This window comes from Palaemon carinicauda, chromosome 3, assembly GCF_036898095.1.
Source record: "Palaemon carinicauda isolate YSFRI2023 chromosome 3, ASM3689809v2, whole genome shotgun sequence".
Classification (NCBI taxonomy): Eukaryota; Metazoa; Arthropoda; class Malacostraca; order Decapoda; family Palaemonidae; genus Palaemon; species Palaemon carinicauda.
In genome coordinates, this window is record NC_090727.1 from 42656734 (window position 1) to 42680368 (window position 23635).

General features: G+C 37.6%; 2 long non-coding RNA genes across 5 annotated transcripts in view; one reads left to right on the forward strand and one right to left on the reverse strand.

Moving 5' to 3' along the window:
• LOC137638255 (uncharacterized) overlaps positions 1-10103 on the reverse strand; it is a 31904-nt gene extending 21801 nt beyond the window's left edge. Inside the window, exons 1-4 of one of the 4 annotated variants that reach the window (XR_011043963.1) lie at positions 10084-10101; positions 9826-9966; positions 1841-1964; positions 1117-1288 (exon numbers count right to left, since the gene is read on the reverse strand). This is a non-coding gene — a long non-coding RNA (uncharacterized lncRNA). Of the gene's footprint in view, positions 1-1116; positions 1289-1840; positions 1965-9657; positions 9681-9825; positions 9967-10083 lie in introns of those variants that run through there. The other 3 variants (XR_011043964.1, XR_011043966.1, XR_011043965.1) reach the window with 3 other exon arrangements.
• LOC137638257 (uncharacterized) overlaps positions 1-23635 on the forward strand; it is a 346783-nt gene that overhangs the window by 80426 nt on the left and 242722 nt on the right. The window lies entirely within an intron of this gene.

Below are 23635 nucleotides of genomic sequence, written 5' to 3' on the forward strand. Positions count from 1 at the left end.
GGCCGCTTCGCTAGGGGAAGCAATACCATCTCTCAAGAACCGGGGTTGGCCGACATTAACTCTGTCTACGCTACTACTCGACAGTCTCTCGTAAAAGGCCGAACGAGTAAGAGTTTCAGAGGAGGGTCAGGAGACGGAAGAAGAGGCCTTGGGTTTTCCCCCTCCAAAGGAGAAATATCCCGCTTGGACTTCTTCCTCTGTCGCCCAAATCTCTCCCACTGGGAGGAAGACCACTCCCTACACTCATTACACTTATTTACGCAATCACACTATTGACCTCTGCATACAGGACAAAGGGTGTGAGGATCAGTCTCCACCGCCGACATAAACATCCCACAAGGGAGGCCGGAGAGTCTAGGGCAGGTGCGCATGGTCGCAGAAGTCAACTTCACAAACACACTATGAGAAAAGAAAAAGCAAAAGTCATTAATGGTTGCCAATATACAGCAAGGATGAAGAGAGGCAATGTTCGTTCACAATCCGAGCCAAAAGCAAAGTGGCCTCAATCACAGGTGTGTGAGGGGGGGGGAGGGGGGGGCACAACAGCAAGCTACCTCCCCTAAACCCCCTAACTAGCAGTATGGGTAGTTAACCTTCGTTAAATCTTGATGGCTCGTCATTTTAGCTACGCCGAAAGTAATACCCCTATCAAATAGCGTGGTTTGTATTTCATTTACGGAACAAATACAATTATAGGAAATTATAATACTTTAATAGTGACCTAAGAGAATGTGTACACAGCATATTAATGTACTACTTGCCAAAACCGAGGAGCAATATGTTTACTGTATTTGATAATTAAGTGTGCCAAAGCTGAGCAAAGACCATTTGAAGACTAAAATAAAAATTGAAGCACTATTAAATGAAGCATTTATGAACATGCAGGGTCACCTTTTCAATTGATGGGATGAGTATATCAATAAAGAAAAAACATTCTCAACTTTTTTGCGGCATCATATATAGCCACGATCTACTGTATTTTGAAATTAAGTAATTAATTTTATTTTGCTATCAAATTTGAAGTTACTTAGAAGTAATTTTCTTAAATACTTAGTTCAATTATAATTCCTTATTTCTGCATACTGTATATAAAAGTATAAAACCTATTCTGTGTACCTTCAAGTTCAGCCTAAGCATCTTACAGCATAAAGGTTCCTGGGGCTTCAACTTCATGAGGTTCACAGCCAAAATTAACACAGACTAATCATCTCTAACGGACCTCCTCCATCTCCCACCAGAGGGTGCAGGCCCTTGATCCTGGCAGGGGCTTGTCCCATATCAGAAGCACCTGTTACAATGGGCTTATGCATCAGGTAACCTCAGACATATACATTACTATTACAAAAAGAAAAAAAAAAATATTTCCTTGTTATAAATTTCTGTGCACTTCCACTGATCAGAAGCGTGTGCACACTCAACAAAACAAGCGATAACAACAACCCAAGGTAAAAGTCCAACAGTTATGGTGACAAATATACAGAACATATTGGAAAAACATTCCTTAACCAAGTAACCAAAGACAAAAGTGGCTTAACTTAGGCAGGTATGAGGCTCATCCTCACCTACCTATTGATACTACCACAGCTCTTTGTTAATGATTTAATGGCTATTCCATCTTGTACCCAAGTCACCTCTTTTTTCATACAACAATAGGTACCATAAATGTTAATGCAGGGTAAAATTATTTCCCAGTGAAACCACCATTACTTCAGGTTAGAGTGGGACAATGTAATACTCATTCAACATTATCTGGGTGGCTGTTATGAGTATTATATGCGTCCAATGCAAAAATAATAATGTACTTTATTTTTTAAAAGACAAAACACCAAGTGGAACTCACCTTTAGAAATATCATGTCATCTTCCTCATTTAATATATTTTACTCATCTTAATGGTTCCCTTATTAAAAATTTGTTCCCCACTTCTTTCCGTTAGTAACATTAGCATCAGAGAGGATCCTCTATCTGAAAACAAAAATAGGCTAATTTGTAACAAGTGTCTTTTGAAACTATTGATATATGCATTCAAATCAAAATAATGTTTCAAAATATTTATTTTTGCATGTACTTTTCATGCTTAACCCTGTTATGTTTAATATAATGCACACAATGCTATTTAAATTCTTGGTGCTATTCTGCACATTTGCTATAAAAAATGGATTAGTGCTGGCTATTTTGGCATTTTCCTCTATGATTAATGGGGCATAACTAAAAAATCGCTCTGATCGACTGAATTGTGAACCCTACTAAGTTCATTTTTTACTTTTACGAGACCAATAATGAGTAACTGCACATGCATTTTCCAAACTCAATTATGCTAGCTGTTCTGTTTTTAGTATGACAATCATTACGTAGCTTTTTTAGCCAATTGAAAGCTTCCAAATATTTATGAACACTGGAAGTTCCCAAATGTTGTTCTACTACATAACTTTCATCCCACCCTCCACTTCAGTTTCAGCACGACTACCATCACAAGGAGTCCGCAAAAGGGGAAGTACAATTTATTTTGAAATTCAGTGTAATTTCATCTATAATGATAATTGATCACGTTGAAAACGCTCTCCATTCAGTACAAAGCTATTGTTGCTAATCTGAAAGTAAAAAAATATCCACAAAGTAATGACCTACATGTTTGGCATGTCATCGATGTACCGCTCACCAGAACAGAGTAGAGAAATTGTGTGTCTCTGCGAGTAAAGCGAGCTACAGCAAAGCAAAAGCCATCTAAAGGATGTGACAGGAATTACAGTAAAGTATAGATAATTTTGATACTTTCATTTCAAGTCACCTACAAGAACCATATATTTTTCCACCTAATTATCTTGTGTTTATCTATGCCTTTCTGACCATGATCGTTTCAGCAAGATACTTGTATTTCCCCACCTAAAACAGTGGTTTCCCAATGGAATCCCCCAGAATTGTTTTTATGAGGGTTGGTCATCCTCATTAAGTGGAGTCTTCATCTCCTGTAACTTCACCTTTTCTTAATGATATATCACTTTGTGAACTTTAAATAGAGATGATATACAAGACAGATACTGTACCTTAATTAAATGGCATTATAAATAGATTGTATACCCACTAAAGCACTTACTACACACATGACAGCCAGTGAGTAAATGAAGAGAACATTACACTTTTTTTTTTGCAACAAGCATATCCTACAAACATATCAGCCATTAAGCAACTCCATAGGCTCTAAAGAATGGTTTTTGGTTCTAAAGGTCAATTAGTAAATATGTCGAAGAATAAAATATTCCTAAACCCATATGACAATAGTTTAAGCACGATTATTCACCACTGATTTCCAAACCAGCGACAAAATTGAGAGCAGTTACTTGCACGTGTTGCTTAGATAACTGCTTGAACTGTTTCGAACAAATTGTTTTGGCGCAGTTGATAGAGTTAGAATATACCTTCATAATTTAATAATACCTACAGTAGTGTATATCTTGTTGGGATATGACTATAATCATTATTATTATTACTATCCAAGCTACAACCCTAGTTAGAAAAGCAAGATGCTATAAGCCCAAGGGCTCCAACAGGGTACAGTAGCCCTGTAAGGAAAGGAAATAAGGTCTAACAGGGTACAGTAGCCCTGTAAGGAAAGGAAATAAGGTTCAACAGGGTACAGTAGCCCTGTAAGGAAAGGAAATAAGGAAATAAACAATAAGAAAAAATTAACAAAATATTTCAATAATGGCAACATCATCAAAAGAGATGTCATATCAGTATATCAACTATAAAATGACTTATGACAGCCTGTTCAACACAAAACTTGCTGCAAGTTTGAACTTTTGAAGTTCTACTTATTCAGCTACCCAATAAATTTGATTCTACCTAGAGTATTTTAAATTAAATTAGGTGGGGGTGTTTGTCTGGCTAAGTAAAGATCCCACATCCTAGATTAGGTTAGGTTAAGGTTAGTACAAATTCCAGTAATCTACATAATTGGTTAAGGTAGGGAAAGGCAGTAAATGTTATATAAACATACAAGGCTGCCCCTTTTTTGCTTTATATATGGGGCATTATGTAGTAATGCTTTGCCAGAATTGCCTTAAATTATATGTTTAGATCATAAATTTGACGGTATACAATGTTGTAGGCTGGCTTATGTAGTCATGTCAAGCTGCACCCACCAAATGATTCAATTTACATTTTCTTAGGTCTTTCTCGGTAGGAGAGTTCAAGACCTGGTGTCTATGAATGATAGCCCTATTGTTCTCTGCATAAACACACTAATTTTTTCCAGTTTTCATGTAGGAATTACAATGAAATTTATGGCGTTTTCCCTTTCCCGACTAGTGCTCTGCATTCTACGTGGTCTACCCATCATATAATCTGACTTCCCATGGAGGATCTTCGATAATCTGGGAGTTTTGATCCAGACAAGCTTTACTGGATGATTTAGGCCTACCTAAAATATGTCAGGCTTATTTTACTTTTTTTCAAGGATCTATTACACTAAACAAAACATATGTAAAATAAACAAACCTGGGACAATAGGTATACACAATCAACCAAGAAACAAGAATTCCCAAATTTGAAAATATAGCACACTATATATATATGACTACCTGCTGTATATAACTTTAAAAAATCCTAGTTTTACCTATTTCTAATAATTGGAAAAAGGAAAATATGTCATGATCATTTCAACAGTCTATGCTATTTAATTCTATAGATCTATAACTTGAACAATAATATAGAGCTAGCCTTTCAATATGTTTTAATATCATAAGAACCTTATACTTAACCAAAATTTGGTCCAAATACACTAGTCCAGTATCCCAGCAGTCACAATTTAGTTACTTAATTCCAAATGAAAATATAATTTCACCTGAATTGGTAAAACAAATTAGGGATCATTTAAGAAAGAGGCTACTAAATTTGGTAAAATATAGAACAGTACAATAAACAGTTTTATAAAAGATGACTAATCAATGTATTTTCGGGTGTTTTAAACATTTTTTTATGACTTCTGGTAGTAACCTATAGTTGATGAATTATGGTGGGTCAACTACCGTATATAAGTGAAAAGCTATGGCTTTGCAGCTAGGTACCTATCTTCATTAGTTACATTCAAAACACCTTATATATAACGTGTACTGTACTATTAATCAGTTTTCATTACGGTATCTGGTTTTTTTATAACTGGTTGAAAAAGTTTAAGCAGGGTAATTTAAATAACTCAATTAGACAAGTACACTATATTTCAAGCCGTTTCTAACGTAACTAATGACATTATCTAGAGCCAAGTCATGGATTTTCAGTTATGGTAATCGACCCATCGAATACTATTGATTACTGCCAGGAATCTTTATCAAAAACATTCAAAACACCATAAAAGGCATTAAAACCATTCTTATTTTCTACAAGGCATTTATCGCATAGATCTTTATCTTTACTCTTCATTTTGAGTAAAACTATAGAATAGTGCAATAAACTGTTTGTGAAAAATAAGATTGGTTTTATAAGGATTTAATGGTATTAAGAAAGTCAGTGATAATGATTCTTGGCGGAAATTCAGTTTCTGAGTAATGGTAGATCGACTACCATAACTGAAAACCTAAGGCTTTACGCTAGGAAGTGTCACCAATTACTTTTTAAAAAAACACCTTAATCTTTAGTGTACTTGCCTAATTGTGTAGATATCTAAATCAACTTTTATAATTTTTGTTTCCGTCCGTCATAAAAACCTAGCTATCGTAATAAAAAAATGTGATGTAAATCAAACCCGAATAGGCCTAATAGTAATGAAATAATGTCAAAACACTGGAGCTTTTGTTTGTCAGGACTTCCGGACACAAAGACAAAAAAAGGGTTTTTCATATCATTTCTAAAGAGTCGTTATAGCAGTGTTCATTGTATTACAAATATTTCCTAACTTAACTAAGCTAAGTATTTATCGCTTGCCATTAAGCATTACCTCATTGCTCCTATGTTCTGGCAGGCGGCATGTTTTGCTATGCGTGTTAGCCCCCTGGGATAGTATTTCGGCGTTATCAATTATACACTCTTAAAGGGGACGAGTACACACTTGACAAAGGGTAGAGTTGTAGCTTCACCCTCCTGCATGTTAAAACATAGACTTGGCTTCCTTTTGCAATGACCAGAATAACCATATCAAACATTTTTACCAGTTTTATTAATAATATGATCAATAAGAGCTATGATTATGGTAAATGTGTAGGAGAGCTCCGCGCTCGATTTAAAAGTTTCTAAAAGTAGAAAACGAAAGAAAACTGTAAATTAGAGCTACAGTTACCTTGACACTGTGAGATAATCCTCCTACAACCACCTAACTCTTACACAGAAAATGTAAGCATAAACCTACTACTACAATTATGGGGGACCCCAGTGGGAAGCGGGGTTTTTGGGTGGGGGGAGGAGGAGAAAAGTGATTTTTCGGGGCACTACCGAACCTAATACAACTACCTACCCTACCCTGGGGGCCATGTACCCCTACCTAGGCCTACCGGGGGGGGGGGGGGGGGGGGGGGCTCCCCCCCCCCCCCTGCGACCCCCCTTAAGGCCACAGTAATTTTCAGGGCACCACCAAACCTAAGACACCCACCTAACCTAGCCTATGGGGCCCTGTACCCCTACCTAGGCCTACCGGGGGGGGTGGGGGGGGGGGGGGGGGGGGGGGGGGGGGGCTCCGCCCCCCCTGCGACCCCCCCTTAAGGCCACATTGAGTTTCAGTTCAAACGAGACAAATTCAAATGAAAACGCCTTTTGCAAAAAAAAGGAACACAAACTTCAAATTAGTCTCAATCTAACTTACCTTTGAAACAAGACACAAAAAAATTGCACCTCCTCTTCCTTTTCCCACGAGTAACCCCACTACGATCACACCGGAATGCTAATTTGTTGTAATCGGATCAAGTAAAGATAAGCACCCCCATAACTGACTAGTATAGAAAAGCACCCCCGAATTTGTGCAAGTAAAGAATAGCACTCCCATATTTGAGCAAGTAAAGATAAGCACTCCCTGGTCTTGAATAAAAGCAAGTAAAGATAAGCACTCCCATATTTGAGCATGTAAAGATAAGCACATTATTATAATTATGGTTTAAACTTTAAACACAATAAATTATTTTGAAATTTTATTGATATATGAAATATAAAATGAAATATACAACACTGAAATAAGATGTCGAGTCCAGAAATCAAAAATACTTGTAAAAATTTAATTAAAATAATACTGTCTTGCTATAGTTTCACAAAATCTATGAAACTTGTCGTTCTTGTTACGTTCGCTCCACATGAATTCATGCAAATAAGAGTTCAAAAATTCTCGTTTACATCCTATCATCCGTTTTATTCTTATTTTGTGTTTGTTCCAGTAGCTCTCTACTGCTTGTGTATGAACGCCTGTAGTCCTGTCAACAAAATTCACGGAGTGGTTAACTGTATGATGCGTATATCCAAGGTCCCTTTCAATGTTCCTGTATGCTTTCCATTGATCACTGTGAATAATTGTTCCAGGCATAACTACTTTCTAATTATCGGCAACAGTGTTTCGGCATTGCGCGAATCAACAATCTCCATATAACCCAGGGATGGTGAAGAAGTAGGATCTACTATTCCAAATACCCATAGTGGATTCTGGGGAGAACATCCTCTATGGTGCTTTGGTTTATGGCTAAAACAAGATTCATCAATTTGTACCGTTGTGCCTGGTCCACCAAGCTTGATAGGGTTCCTTTCAAAATGTTTCAAGCAAATTTCACGAAAAAAGCTGAACATGTCAATAACTGTCACTTTTGAAACATTCAATAACTGTACGGTCTGCAAAACACTCAGTTCCTGACACCAGTAGAAGATTCCTTCAATCCACTTTTGTAAAGAAAGCTTTGAGCGATAAAAAAACGAATCTTTGCGATTCGATTCGTAGTGCTTATATTTACTGCATTCCTTAACTTGGCACTTCCAGACATATTTGTCTTGTATTGAAGAACGTTTTGTCCACTTCATTAAAATGCTACAATGAGGGCATTTTAGTTCAGCTCTCAAAAGTTTCTGCTGCTTCATCCAGTTAATTGCAGGAGTCGGGTCCTCAACCAACAGTGACTTAAGAATTTCTTCATACAGAGAACGGTCCATGTTAAGGGTTTCTCTCAAGACTTTATACGACTTTCTGAGGTATATCATGCTAAAAAGTAAAATCTATCCGAACAGCAAAAATTATATACTCAAATAAGAAGAGAAAACAACTCGTTAATGTAACTATTTAAACTATTCAGAAGAGAAAACAACCTGTCAGAACATAAATAATCTATCAGAACAGCCAAAATGATATCCTCAAATAAGAAGAGAAAACAACTCGTTAACGCAACTATTTGAACTATTCAAAAGAGAAAACAACCTGTCAGAACAAATTAAATAATTTTGAGCAAGTAAAGAAAAGCACTCCCGAAATTGTGCAAGTAAAGGAAAGCACTCCCATATTTGAGCAAGTAAAGATAAGCACTCCCTGGGCCATGCAGGGGTGCTTATCTTTACTTGATCCTTGTAATCTATACGGCACACATTTTCACAATTAGGGCACTTTTTCTCTGCCAAAATCAAACCATGACGTTGAGCAAATGCAATTAGCAAATCAACTTTCCCTGAATAATGTACACAAAAATCCCCATAAGAAATAAAGCAATTGTCACAAGTGACACAGTCGGAACGGGATGAAGGTCCTGCTAATTGCTCCATACTTCACGGCAAAATGAGCTTTTCAGTTTGAAGGGAGATCCGAGACGTGCAAAAATATTCCTTCCGCGGAACTTCACGTAAACTGTGGTAACTGGTGGAAAAATAGCAGGGATAAGTGAAGTAATAAGTGTCAGCATTGGCTAGATTTGTAAAAACCGCCATGATTGGTTTTCAAACAGTGTGACGTCAAGAAAACACCTGTTATTGGTTAGAATAGCATTGAGAACTAGTCTGCCATACGCAGTAAGGCGGTGAAACAGCTCATTTTAGCCAAGACATCACACAGTAAACAAAAACAAACACTTAGAAAAAATCCAAGTGAAACATAACTATACACACGAATATCTTCGTTAAATAGAAGCTGCTCATATATTGACTATTATATAAGCGTTCTATATGATATAATAGTGAATTGTAGGTGTTTAAATTCTTCAAGATCTTCCGCGGAGCTCTCCTACACATTTACCATGATTATATTTCATACTCCAATACTGAAAATAACAATTAGAATATAAAATGATGGCCCTTTAGTCTGTTCGAAAGTGGTAGGCACGACCTACCACTTTTCTGAAATACCAGGTGGAAGGAGACTCCTATGGTGCTATGACAAAAGGAGCAAAACATTTTTTTTTTTCTATTAAAATCTGTAACTTCGTTAACAGAGGTTTCCTCCAATAAGATTCGGAATTCAAAGTGGTGTCTTTGCAAAGATCTATTCAATTATGCGATTTTCAATGCCCTAACTAACATTGTACTCTTCTATAATTGAACCGGATCCTCATGAGGCAGATTTAAAAGACTAAAGGAGCAAAAGGTGAATTTATTAAAATCTGTAACTCCTTTAATATTTGTTTCCGCCCGTAGTATATGCGAATTAAAATATTTGCAAAGATTCAATCAATTGAGCGTGTCCCAATCTCCTAACAAATATTGTAATGTTCTTTACATAAACTCTTTAAATTGATGCCATTGGTAAAACGTCTTGGCCAATGACTGCCGGCTTACAGTAGGCTTACTAACACTGCTTACTACATAACTATTCATTTATCATTTCAAAATAACTCAAAAGATACTTTAAAACACATGGTTTGGTGTTTAAATTAACGGTACTAACCTTAGGGAAAAAGATGTGGAACGTTTAATGACCGAAAATGTGGGAAACATGAGGTGACTATGAGTTTCTTTCGTTCCAGAACTTCCAGGCCATCAGCCATGATCAGCGAGTGTAATAATAACAAACGGGAGTCACCAGAGTCTGGCGGAAAAATACATTTGACAGGATTATCAAAAGTTGGGAATTTTTTCTTATTTTATCATGACTTAACCATGTTTTTTCTTTTGAATTCTATTATATAAAGATAAAACAAATTACCTTAAGGCAGACTTAATTCCGATAGTTTAGGATCAGAAATTCAGAATGTAGAAATACCACGAACTACTTTTCTGACTTTTCTCCTCCCACACTTTCGGATTTTATGGAAACAATGCATGGACACTGACACGCCCATCAAGAATGCATATAAGTGATACATTCATTATGCTCTTGTATGTATATATATATATATATATATATATATATATATATATATATATATATATATATATATATATATATATATATATATATATATATATATACATATACATATGTGTGTGTGTGTGTGTTCTTGAAATTTCTATGAAAAATTATAGCAAATATCCATATTCTAATTATCCTCAGTCTTCAAAACAAATGAATGAAACAGAACAGACTTCATAACTGCTTCATGTAACCTTGATTAATGAAAATCCATTTTCTTCTAGAAAATATAAAGAGCCTACATGATTATTTCATTTCCTACGGACTTTAGTTATCTTTGAGGTTGAAGATATTGAAGATGGAAACTGTTCTTAAGTTGTAACTGATTTCCTAAATAAGAAAAGATAAATAACCTCCAATGCGAATGAAAGATGTTCATTGCACACATGCATACATACATACATACTAATAGATATTAATCAGGCATTCATTATCTAATTCCATGATGTAATTACGTGATTAATAGTTTAATTAATATGATTGCCCATTTCATCAGTCATTGATAGCGTATTTAGATTGCAATTTTGATTCATAAAAACTGAATTAAGCTTTTCATTGTGAATATAGTAGCAATAACTCAATAGACCTTTTAATTCTTGATAAAAACTGTCCCCTATTCAGTATCAAAATTAAATCTAAATTCGTATATTTCTTAGAAACAGTAATTCCTAATTTCATCTCTTCAGAAGTGCAAAAATAAAGTCTATTAAATCTTGTTTAAGATAAAAAAAATGGCATTTCCTTAAGAATTTAAAAAAAAATATGTATACATAATACTTGTTATACCTGGGCATACAAAATTAAATTTGGTCGTTTCAAGTGTGTTGAAAAACAATGAATTAATATACGGTATTCATATTTAATTGGGACCAATTAAAAGTTTTTAGGCTGGAAATGAAGGAGAGTGACTAGTTCAATGGCGCCATGGTGTTAGTGATGAATGGCTTGTGTAGGCTAATAGGCCTACATTTATGTAAGAAGAAAACACAATAATAATGAAAAAATATAGTGATACAATTAAGAATAAAGACAATAACTACATTAAATACATACCAGAAATATGAACAGATGAGAATAGGGCTACAGTTTTTTTTTTTTAACCCTGACGATGACGGAGAAAGAAATATGAGGTTAAAACATTTAAGAAAAGATAATATCACAGCAAATACGAGGGAGTAATGTAAGCTGGGAAGGAATAAACAGATGGGACTTTCCCTACGAAAAATCAACGTCCAAAATATATTCTTGAATCAGAAAAATCCCCTTGATGTTTTAGGCCAGGCCATTTCTTCACTCGATTTTTTTCTATGTCAGTCAGGGAGAAACTTCTTCAAAATGAGCATTTATCTGTTTGCCTTTCTCATTTGCTAGTCCAGTCATTTTAGTCACATTTTAGTGAAATAAATGAAAAAATTCATAACAAGTTAAAATGTTGCACATGACTTCTTTAGACACTTAGAAATAACATATCAAACGTCCCCATTGATCCACCTTGAGCTTTGTCCGCCATCTTGGAAAATGGCCGCCAAATTTCCTTTTTTTTGCTTTTTTCATGAAAACGGTTGGTCTGGTCTGACGAAAATGACTATTCCGTACATTATTAAAGCTCACCAATCTTTCAACAAAAGAGGTTTCATACATATGTACTCTACAAGTGATAGTTTGCAAGCTATATCACGTTTTTGCGAGCACAATATTTTAAATTCGTACTTTTTTCCACACCACCCATGATGTAAAGTACGTAGGTGCGTGTTTTTTTTTTTTTTTTTTTTTTTTTTTTTTTAATGTGGTTTCCCCTTTAGGCCTAATCCACAACTATCTTGATATTCTCCTTGTCACATATACAATTTCTTACACTAAATCTGTGACCTTAACGTTTTCCTTGGACGCTCTAGCGGCTCCACTTTAGTAGAAGTAGATGGTAAAACACTTGATTTTGCCGTACCTGAATTATTGACTGGTTCTTCACAGCTAATTTCCTGTTGGTTTGCATGACATATTTCTTCTGGTTCACCAGATTCTTCATGATCTTCATTGTCACTTTCAGCAGTATCACGTGAGGGAGTCTCCAGTTCATCCATTAGTTCTTCCTCGGATTGGATTATAGAGTTTGAGCAAGAAAACCCTCGACAACATACACATACGATGGAACATTTTAGACCCCCTTTTACACAGCTGCAGTTTCGTACATAGTTCTTTGTGCATGTGCACGATATCAAATGTAGCAACTTCTCAGGTGCGGGTGGTAATTCTGTGGTGACAGGAACCAAGCCATCAGTGCCTTTTATCCATCCCCACTGGTCAGGGGGTAGTGGATTGCTCTGCCATAGTTGAACCTGATGGTACACAAGAAGAAAATGTTGTTTTGATGCTTCTGCTGTTGGGGGAAGTCTTTCAAGTTTTACTTGCCCTTTACAACGTACTGTTGCTCTCCTAAAGCACTTCAATCGAAATTCTTCATCAGGACCTCCATATAGGGCAATAAGTAACTTCTCTCCTGCATCACCCACTGATTTCTGTGTTGATGTCTTGCTATTAAATACATCTACTGTACATGCTTTCTTAGACTTTCTTTGTTCTGTAAAAGTCTGAATAGTTTAAGCTTCCCTTGTCCGAAGAGAGACGAAACTGTGTCACACCCACTGGCAGCATGAATGAAAAGAATGTAATCCTTTAGTGAACCAAGTGAAGTTTGTAGATCAGAAGAATTGTAGTGTCGGGCAGGCACTTTTCCACGACCAGGTTTCAAGAAAGTAATATCTCTGCTTTCTGGTGTCAGTGCAGTCAGAAGTATAAGAAGGTCAACATCTCCAAAAACAGCGATGGTGCTCTCAGAGTTCAAACACTCTCGTATGGCTGTCTGTATAATTAATAAATCTGCATCATCAGGTGCTTGTTTCACCGAGATACCATTTTCAGCTAGTTTTCTGGACAAGGGCTCTGGCAAAGCTGTGTCCTGTCATCATTTTGTCTGTAGATTTAGGTGCATAAACTGTCTCCCACACTTCTTTTAATCCACTACCGGCCATGATGTACCCAATAGAACCCAAAATGACATTAAGAGATGAAAACCACCTAGTCGCACGAAAACATTACCTAAATTCAAACTGTTTTCAGTAGAGGACACAATCTCTCTTGCCTTCCAATATAGTGGCTGGTCAAAAGTAACACATGTCACACTCTTACTCGCTTTTCTACATGAATCAGATGCAAAATGTAACACGCTGTTTATTGCATCAGAAGAGGTAGCCTTTAAATCAAGGAAAGGCAAGAAGCAAATGGACGTCATATCAAAGTCCTCACTATTATTGATAGCATCCATAAATCCATTCCAGTGTGAAATATCCTTAAATTTCATCCACTTCCCACTCAACCATAGCAAATGACAAAATGACGTAATTTTTTCACTAGGATTTGATGTAAGTTTCTTTAGATCCTCAATTTCAATCCTTTTCAGTCCACTTTCACTATGACTTGTGAAGGGTTTCACTGTTACAGATAAACACGAAGAAATTTCTCTAGCAGATGGCATTTTTTTCAGTCTTTCAATTACTTCTGGTTTGATCATTGAGCCTGCTGGTGTTACACATTCAATGGCTCCCATGCAGTGAAATGTGTGAAACCCATCTATTGTGTGCACATCAAAATCTGCATTATCAAAAACAAACTGCATGAAACTATCAGGCAAAATATTAGGAGGGGTAGTTTTCATACAAGATGCTTCAAAGAGTTGTGCTTCATTATATCCAGTAGAGAATCCCAGTTTATGTAAAATATGTACCAGGAGTCTTGATCCAAATTTCCTGTGTACGTAAACAGCTACTCCGAGTAGGATCGGAGAGACAAGTGTTCTTGGACGGACTGCTTGTAAGATTGAATGAGCTATAGCAGAGCATACCCTGTGTTTGTTGTCTGTATCTCCCTTTCCTCCTTTTTCAATTATTTCATGTCATAAAACTTGAAGAGAATCAGGTATGTTGTTTTCAACATTATTAAAGAGTCCCTCAGGAGAAGGATAGTTGCTGGAGTCGTACACCTTTGACTTGATGTCCTCTTTAATAATAGTTGCTGCAGTTCTAACAATCCTCATTCGCTCTTCTTTCTCACAATGGAGTTTTTCATTATACCAAGAATTACATAGCAATTTATCTCCTGATTTGCGGAAACATACAATGGGAATCTTACTTTGGAGGGTAGTTATGATAACATCATTTCCATACTTTTCCTTGTAATTTGGTTTTCAGATAGCTTCCACTTGTCCTCCAAGATTAGTTCTGATGCATCACATCTAACAATTCCTGCAAAGTAAATTGACAGTCATCACTGTCTTCCATATATGAACAAACTTTCTCTAAGACAGTTTCTATATCTTCATCATCGGGTCGTCCACGTTTACCTGACGGATTTAAGTGTTGCTTCGAAAAAAACTTGGAGCTACATGACCTATGGTATCTTGCTTCTTCTGCAACCAAACAATGAACACCAACTATAATTGCTTCTATTTTTTTGCCCCAGTCATCATTACGATTGATGCATTTATCCAGCACATTTTTTCCAAAGTCTAAGGTCATTACTCTACTAACTACTTGCCGTCTATGGAGGGGTTTTTTCTTTTCCTCTTTTTCACAGCACTCTTGAAAACAAGATATACTTCTTTTCTTGAAATCAAACACAGTTTCTTTTGATCTAATTTTCTGTTTAATAGGTGACCCTGTTTCCTCCTGGTCAGTTGTATCTTTTTTATAAACGGCTTTTATACTCTTTTCTCTAGTAGAGTCTTTTCTGCATTTTATGTGCACTTGAATAGTTGATAAATTAACCCACTTTTGTCACTTATCATCTCTTCTTTTCTTACTTGCTTCAACAAGTGTCGACATACCTTTCTTAACACAAACATTTTTCACTTTCTATTAAGCGTTCTTTGCAAAGTACATATAATTCACTTTGATCTGTGGTTCCTTCCATTTTTAAAGTATATTCTGAATGAAAACAAAACAAAAAGGATAACCATATAGAAAATACTATAGTGCAAAAAAAAAAAAAAAAAAAAAAAAAAAGCCAAGTATCAGATCAAAAGCAAGTGAATAAATTCACATGGGCATGCTCACACAATTTAATATGGTTACAAATCCGAGAATATCATTAAAACTATCATTCATAGCAAAAAAATGCATTGAACATCTTTTGTATAAAATATTATGGTGAACAATAATGTATAAGGCAATTATTTTCCTAAGATCAATGGTTTCCATGGAAATAGCGAAAAACTGAAATTTGGCGGCCATTTTCCAAGATGGCGGATGAAGCTCAGGGTGGACGGATGGGGACTTTTGATGTGTTATTTCTAATTGTCTGTAGAAAACATTCTCCAATTTTCAGCTTGTTATGAATTTTTTCATTTTTATTTCCTAATTTGACTGGACTAGTTAATTAAAGATGTTGCCAAATTTGAAACATGACAGTCTCATGCATGAGGCCGAGCCTCCATTATAGGCCTAATGCTGAAATGTATCCTATATGTGAATATCTCAGTCAATTTTGTTACATAATGATTTATAAGTATTTCTTATGAAAGAAAGAAAGAAAAAATATAATGCTGAAACCAATTATTAACTCAAAACATTCAAAATCAATTATTAAATAGGAAAATTCTCATTTGAACCGAAATACTGTTGGATTTAAGTATCGGGAACATCAATGATCACATCAAATATCTTATCATTCTGTCATTAGTTTCATTCAAGTCAAACTTCTCTCTCTCTCTCTCTCTCTCTCTCTCTCTCTCTCTCTCTCTCTCTCATTACTAAGTATAAAACAAGTCTCCTTATAATAAGAATCAGTTGAAGAAGAGGAGACATTTCTAAATCATAAAGGAGGATTTTCTAGCATATAAGATGACTCCTCATTAACAACTGCCTGGCAATATGCCGGACTGGGGTTCAAGACTCACTCAACCTTTATAGTTTCATGTGGTGTCTGCAACCTCACCATCCTTGCAAGCTAAGGATGGGGTGTTTGAGGGAACCTTTAGGTCTACCTGCTGAGTCATCATTAACCATCCCCTGGCCTTCCCTGGTCCTAGCTTGGGTGAAGAAGGGACTTGGGCGCTGATCATGTGTGTATAGGGTCAGTCTCTAGGGCATTTTCACTGTCTCCTGCCACTGTCATTCGTGAGTAACCTCTAAACACCGAGAGAAAAATAAGGTTTTTATATTTCTAGTATAGTATTTGGGTAAATATAGATAAAATCAGCTAATCTCTTAAGGAAAGTACAGCCCTACTCTCTCTCTCTCTCTCTCTCTCTCTCTCTCTCTCTCTCTCTCTCTCTCTCTCTCTCTCTCTCATATCCAGAGACCTTTGTTTAGACTTCCGTCCTTACCCAAGCACACACATTCATGCACATACACAATTATGTTTCATATTTACCTAAAGGCAAAGAATCAACGACTAATTGCATTTAAGAACAAAGGAATAGCAGACAAAGAGTTATCAAATGTGTGTGTAAAAGAGAGAGAGAGAGAGAAGAGAGAGAGAGAGAGAGAGAGAGAGAGAGAGAGAGAGAGAGAGAGAGAGAGAGAGAGAATTAAATCCCATATATACCGTATAATGCTAAAGCGTAGTTTCTTGTTAGTCTCAATTGTTGCCAAATGTAAATGGAAAGGCTAATGTGGTATGAGTCTTATTAAGGGAAAATGAAGGTGTTAGGAGGAAATTTGGCATCGCTGCTCATCGCTCACTCGAATCATACGGTTTTTTTTAATATAAATATATATATTTTGTTCATAATGTGTCATTTCTATCATATCATTTGTATAATGTTTTTATTTATTATAAAATACAAATTTTCAAATATATTCAAAATTATAGACCTATTAAAGTCTATAGAAGCTGAAACATCAACAATCCTTTGTTGATGATATCAGCCTTGCATAAACACACGCACGCACACACATTTACTGTTGCAAGTTGTTCCTTGCAACGGACCGTGGGTGTTAGTTGCAAGTTTCAATGTCCTCCTTTGAAGTCTCTAACCCTTTCCCAAGAACCCTTTATTTCTCCCAGTGTGGCCGTCCCATCCCCGCTTCTCCTCCTTCCCTTCCGTCCCTTTCCTATCCTATCCAACCCTGCCACTTCACTAGACTAACTGCAATAGACAAAGTTATCGTTTCCGGGTAATAATGCCCAGATTATTCAAATAAGAGAGGAAATTACATAGAAAACAATGGCGTAGGCCTAGTGTTACGTATCAAATCCATTCACTTTATCCTAATCGCGAACTAGACGTATTTGGTGTTCGGTTGTCTTCAATTCTAACTTCGACTCTGCATAAGTAGTTATCATATAAAAAGATAGGCGGTTTCAAGAATAGAATAGCCATATTCGAATCAAGTAACTATGATATACACTAAAATAAAGCACAAGTTACTAAAATAAAGCTATCATTTACAGATTTAAATTTAAATTTTAAAAACGATGCCGATGCCAACTTAAATCAAACGATTGAACTCGGAGGCGAAAAATCTTTGGAGTTCGTTGGTCGTGAGCTTCTTTGGTGTTTAATCTCTCTCTCTCTCTCTCTCTCTCTCTCTCTCTCTCTCTCTCTCTCTCTCTCTCTCTCTCTCTTTATTATCAATCATATGAGTCTCTTTGCAACCTCAGTTGCAGCTAGACGCGAGAGCTCGGAGCTCCTTGGTTGCCTCGGTAGAATCCGGAAAAAAAGAGCAGCTTTCATTACGAATTATATATGAAAATAACTCTACGGGGTTTTCATACCTTCGTTGAGAGATCGCTATGGAAGATGAAGAGGATGCCTCTTCCCCTCCAACTCTGCAAATAGCAGATGATAGCCCCCTTATTGACCCCATGGTGGAGGAACTCCTCAGCACTTTCTCCACCCCTGTTGACGAACAATTGGCAATACAAAAGGATATGGAAATCGACACCTCTCAAAGGAAGAGAAATGCTCCCTCTTCCCCTCCTCCTGATCTTCAAGCTGCTAAGAAGCACCATCTCACTTCCTCTAGCAGCGAAAGTATCGCCCTGAAGTTGAACCTCAACACCTCTGACGATGAAACATCGCAAACATCACCCATTGGATCTCCTAGACCTACTAGACCCATAGACTCTGACAAAGACTATAACAACTCGACTGTCAATGACAACTCAGAGACAGACAATCCTTTTATACTGGTTGGAAAGAAAGGTAAGCAAGCTACAGTTCCTGTCCCTCCTACTGATACTAACTTTTCTAAATTCAAAGTAGTTAGTACTAACACAGTCAGTGCCTATGACAGTGTAATCAATATTGAAAACCAGTTTAAAGGAATTAACATTTCAGTTAAGCCTAATCTAGAAGGGGACATGATCCTTAATCCACGTGATCATGCCTTCACTTATCAAACTCGATCCCTCCAAACTTAGGAGAATCTATATTGTGTGTGGATATTCCCACAAATATAACGTTAACCGACTGTTGGCCCATAAGGCTATAGTTAAAGCAGAGAGATGCTCCCCTAAGGATGGAGGCATCTCTAACAAGGTGAAATGTACGTTCGAAGGACCTCCTCCAAATAAATTGGACCTTGGAATCTGGGGTAAATTCCCGGTTGAGGAATACACCCCTCCCCCCCTGAGATGTCATAAATGTCAGAGATATAGTCATCATAAAGAAAATTGCAAGGCCACCCACCCGGTTTGTGGTGTCTGTTCCAGACGGCATGACACCTCCATTTGTCTGGATAAGTATAAGGCAGGAGAGCCAACAGAGCCCAGATGTTTCTCTTGTCATCGATCTCACCATACATGGAATGATCGATGCCCTGAGAGACTTAGAAGAATTTACCATCGTAAAAACCAAACTTTTCAGAGTCAGCAAATGGCTGGTCCTTCCCAACAACCTCTCCCCCAACAACCTCCCCCCCCCCAACAACCTCCCACCCAAACCTACTATCCTAGACCCAAGCCCCAAAACCAATATCCTTCCTATGGTGCTGCCTTAACAAGCTCCACCAGACCTAAAACCTCTCCTCCCAAACCTAGACCTACCATTCCTTCCCCTCAACAACCCACTTCCCTTTATGAAATTCCAGCCCCCCAACCAAAACCCCAAAGACCTCCCTGATCCCCAAGATCCCCCAGGTACAACACACCCCCCCAATCTCTTCCTAACCCTGCCCCCAAACAACATCCTTTAACCCCCTCAGAATTAACCTATACCCCCCAACACTCAACTCCTCAAGACTCTATCCCTCCAGCCCCTAGCACTTCCTCCAGCCTCCATTATCCCACCCTTCCTAAAAAAACTCCTCCCCAATCATCTTCCTCACCTATATTTTCCCATCCTATCCTTAGCTCCCTACTCCAACCCAGTGTTTTGGAACCAGCCATAGTCACCTGCATACAAAAAATTTTTCCTGGTCTAGTCCTTGATGACGTCTTTGTGACCGCCATAAGGTATATTTGCGATGCACTATCGCAAGCCTTATTACAACAATAATTTTCGCGGACTCTGACAGTGATATGAGCCCACCTTCCTCCCCTCTACCAGAGAATAACCATAGACTCAATGTGTTACAATGGAACATCCATTGTCTGAGGACAAATTTTGCACTTCTACAGTCTCAAGTAGCTGTACAAAAACCAGATGTTATTCTTTTGCAGGAAACACTCCTTAAAGAAAACACTAAATTTTCATTTGTTAATTACACTGTTTACAGAAAAGACTTTACAAACACTACTCGTGGCTTACTTACACTAATCAAAAATACAATCCCCTCCAAAAGAATTAATGATATAGATTGCCACGATGCAGAATCACTTAGCATTCAGATTACCCTTTCAAACACTACACTTGCCATACATAACATTTACAAAAGTCCTACAAAAGTAATAGATGCCAATCTGTTTTTTGCGGCTGCTGAGACTCGGGATACCTTATTTGCAGGAGATTTCAACGCCCATCATCCCTTCCTTCAGTCAACATCCCCCACTAATATTACTGGGAACCACCTTCATTCATTGCTTGAGGATTTTCCTGGGGTGAAACTTCTCAACAATGTTGATATACCCACACATATTGCTGGGGGACGATTGGATCTTACATTCGTCTCTAGCAACCTATGCAATAACTCCTCTTGGGACCTGCATCCTCTTTTAACGAGCGATCATTATGGCATTATTTTCTCTTTATGGTTAGAGAAGTTGCCTGACCCTCCTCCTCCCCCAAGGAGATGGAACCCTGACTTTGCAAAATGGGATATTTTTGAGCAGCACATGACAACATGGGCTGACAACTATTCTGTTGATCCTCCTGAGACTTGTGATATCATCCTACAAACCCTTAATGATCAACTAAATATGGCAGCCGCTATCTCTATGCCTAAGAGAAAGACCTATACTAATGATCATAAAGATGCCTGGTACTACAACCCCAGGATCAAGGCCATGAATAAGCGACTTAATCGCATCAGGAAACTGTTCAGAAGAAACAACACTGATGCTCTTCATCTGAACCTGACTAGAGTAGTTTCACACTCTGCTCAGGTTGCAGAGGAAGTAAAACAAGAAAAATGGTTTGACTGGTGCACCAAGGTTAATGCTTTTACCTCGTTAAAGAAAATCTGGAACTGGTTCAACAAAGTGTCCGGTAAGAGACCCAAATCAAGGGTCTCTCACCCAGATCCTCCTGCTGAAGCTCTCAAATTGGCACAAGGGTTTGCTAACCGTACCAAGACATAACCTCTCTCTTGAGTCACAACAACGGCAAAGGGTCCTTTACCCTATCAGGATGAATATGGTTACCGCTGCTTGCAACATGGCTGATGACACTGACAGTCTGTATACCATGCATGAGCTTAATGAGGCACTTTATAAGACCAATGATAGCGCACCTGGTGCTGACCTCATTACTTATAGCATGCTTAAACACATGGGTAATTCAGCCAAGGAAAAATATCTCCTTCTCATAAATAAAACTCATACTGAGAGAGTGCGGCCCATCCTCTGGAGGCAACAAGACACTCATCCTATCCCTAAACCCAAAGAGGATAATGCCTACAGGCCCATAGCCCTTATCACATGCACTGAAAAAGTTGCAGAACGAATGGTCCTGAACCGACTGAAATGGAAGGTTGGAAACCTACACCATAGGCTGTATGCTTTCACTGAGGGTATTGGCACTCAGGAATGCATTACAGACCTTATGGCCACCATCAATGATTCCAAAGCCCTGATAGTCTTCCTTGATCTTGAGAAGGCTTTTGAGCTTGCAAGTGCACCTGCTATCCTCTTCTCTCTTGTTCGCAAAAGAGTTAGAGGTCATCTGTTGTCCTGGGTTCACAAGTACACTCAAGACAGGGAAGCAAGGGTCACTTTTCAAGGCGCTACATCTCCTTTCCTCCCTCTGGAAAATGGTACTCCACAGGGGGGAATCCTCAGCCCTTTCCTATTTAATGTTCTCATTGAGAATCTCTTGGTAATTGAACTTCCATGGGGAATTGAGATGTTCATCTATGCAGATGATATCTGCATAGTATGTCCATCTCGTGTCCCTGATAAACTTCGAAAAATGCAAAGAGCTCTTAATGCCATTTCTCATGAATGTAAAGAATTAGGTTTAAAAATCAACTTCCATAAAACTAAGGCAATGGCCATTAAATACAGTTTCCCTCCCTTCCCTCTTTATTTGGATAACAACCCCATAGAGTGGGTCCCAAATTTCATTTACTTAGGAGTCAATATTAACTGTCATTTGCAACCCCATAATCAAGTTAAATTACTTAGACAAAAGGTAAATACTCGATTTTCTGCGATGAAAAGAATCACATCTTTAGCTAAAGGAGCCTCTTACCATTTATTGAAAAGATTCTATGTGCAAGCTGTACTATCATTGGTTGAATATGCCGCCCCAGTTCTCACTTCAATTCCTGCTATCCTTCTTTCATCACTTGAAGTGATTCAAAATAATGCCATGCGTTTGATTACAGGTGCCCCCATGTGGACTAGACTTCATCTTCTTAGGCAAGAAACCAACTTATTATCTCTTGCTGATAGAATCAATATCCGTATTGTCTGTATAATAACAAAAACTCTTAAAACCAACAGGAATTCCCCTCTTAAAACCAAAATTAAAACGCTTTTAAATTTGCATGAAGACCGTGAACCCCCTAATCATTATATTGGAAGTCTTATTAAAATAACTAGAAATTTAAATATTCAGAAGACAATTTCGGACATTAAACATGATAGATTTAATCATCATTACACCCCTCCAGCTCCCTGGATTCCCGATCCAATTAAGGCCAGCTTCACTGTCCTTCCAGCCTTTAAAGCCTTATGCTCCCCTCAAATTATGAGAGATGCCCCTTTAGAATCAATTAATAGTACTAGCTCTACAAATGTTTATTTTACTGATGGCTCCGTTGACAGGAATATACCTGCAGCTGGTTCAGCCGTGTATTCCAGCACTTTTACTGGTAGCTGGAGACTCTCTGATACTGCCTCTATACTTCAGGCTGAGCTCTTTGCTATTGCAAAAGCCCTGGAAGACTCTCTTTATAAATTTGGTAATACCACAGTACACACCGACTCTAGAGGTGCAATTCAAACAATCTTAAACCGTAAAAATAAAGATAACGTAATCCTTAACTCCAGTATTAAAGCTGTTGCTGCTACCCATGCCCAGAGGAACAGAGAAATTACCCTTAATTGGATCCCCAGTCACATTGGTATTCGTGGAAACGATGAGGCAGACAGACTTGCTAACAGTGCTCTAAGGTGTACCACAATAAGCACAACGTTCCAGCCTACTCTCAAACAAATTAAAAAGAAAATATCAGATTATTGCCACTTTCAGAAAAAATGTCTCATTCAACAAACACTACTAGAAGGTTCTCTTTCTGCTGCGTGGTATACTGAAGTCACTAATTTATCCCCCCATGATCTAACTAAATCTGCAAAAAGAGGAATCTCTGTCATCATCCACAGATTAAGGCTTGGTTACCGCTGCTGCTGGGAAATCATCGACATCCAAGATCGTCCCTGTAATTATTGTAATCTACCCACAGGAGCTGAACCTTTGTCTCATTACCTTCTTTTTTGCAGAGAAACCTCACCCCTCCGTCAATCCATCACATTTCCCCTTCCTTACACAGCTGAACAAGTCACTAAACACATATTAGAAAATACACATACACTCTCGGGATTCCTTTGCTCTTATCCTCCTACAGATAAAATATATTAATGTAATAACACTTGAATTTTAGCTAAAACCCTATTCCTTTAAAATAAATACCTGTTTTGCCATTAATAATTAACCAAGTCCCAACATAGGCCTAATAAAATCACT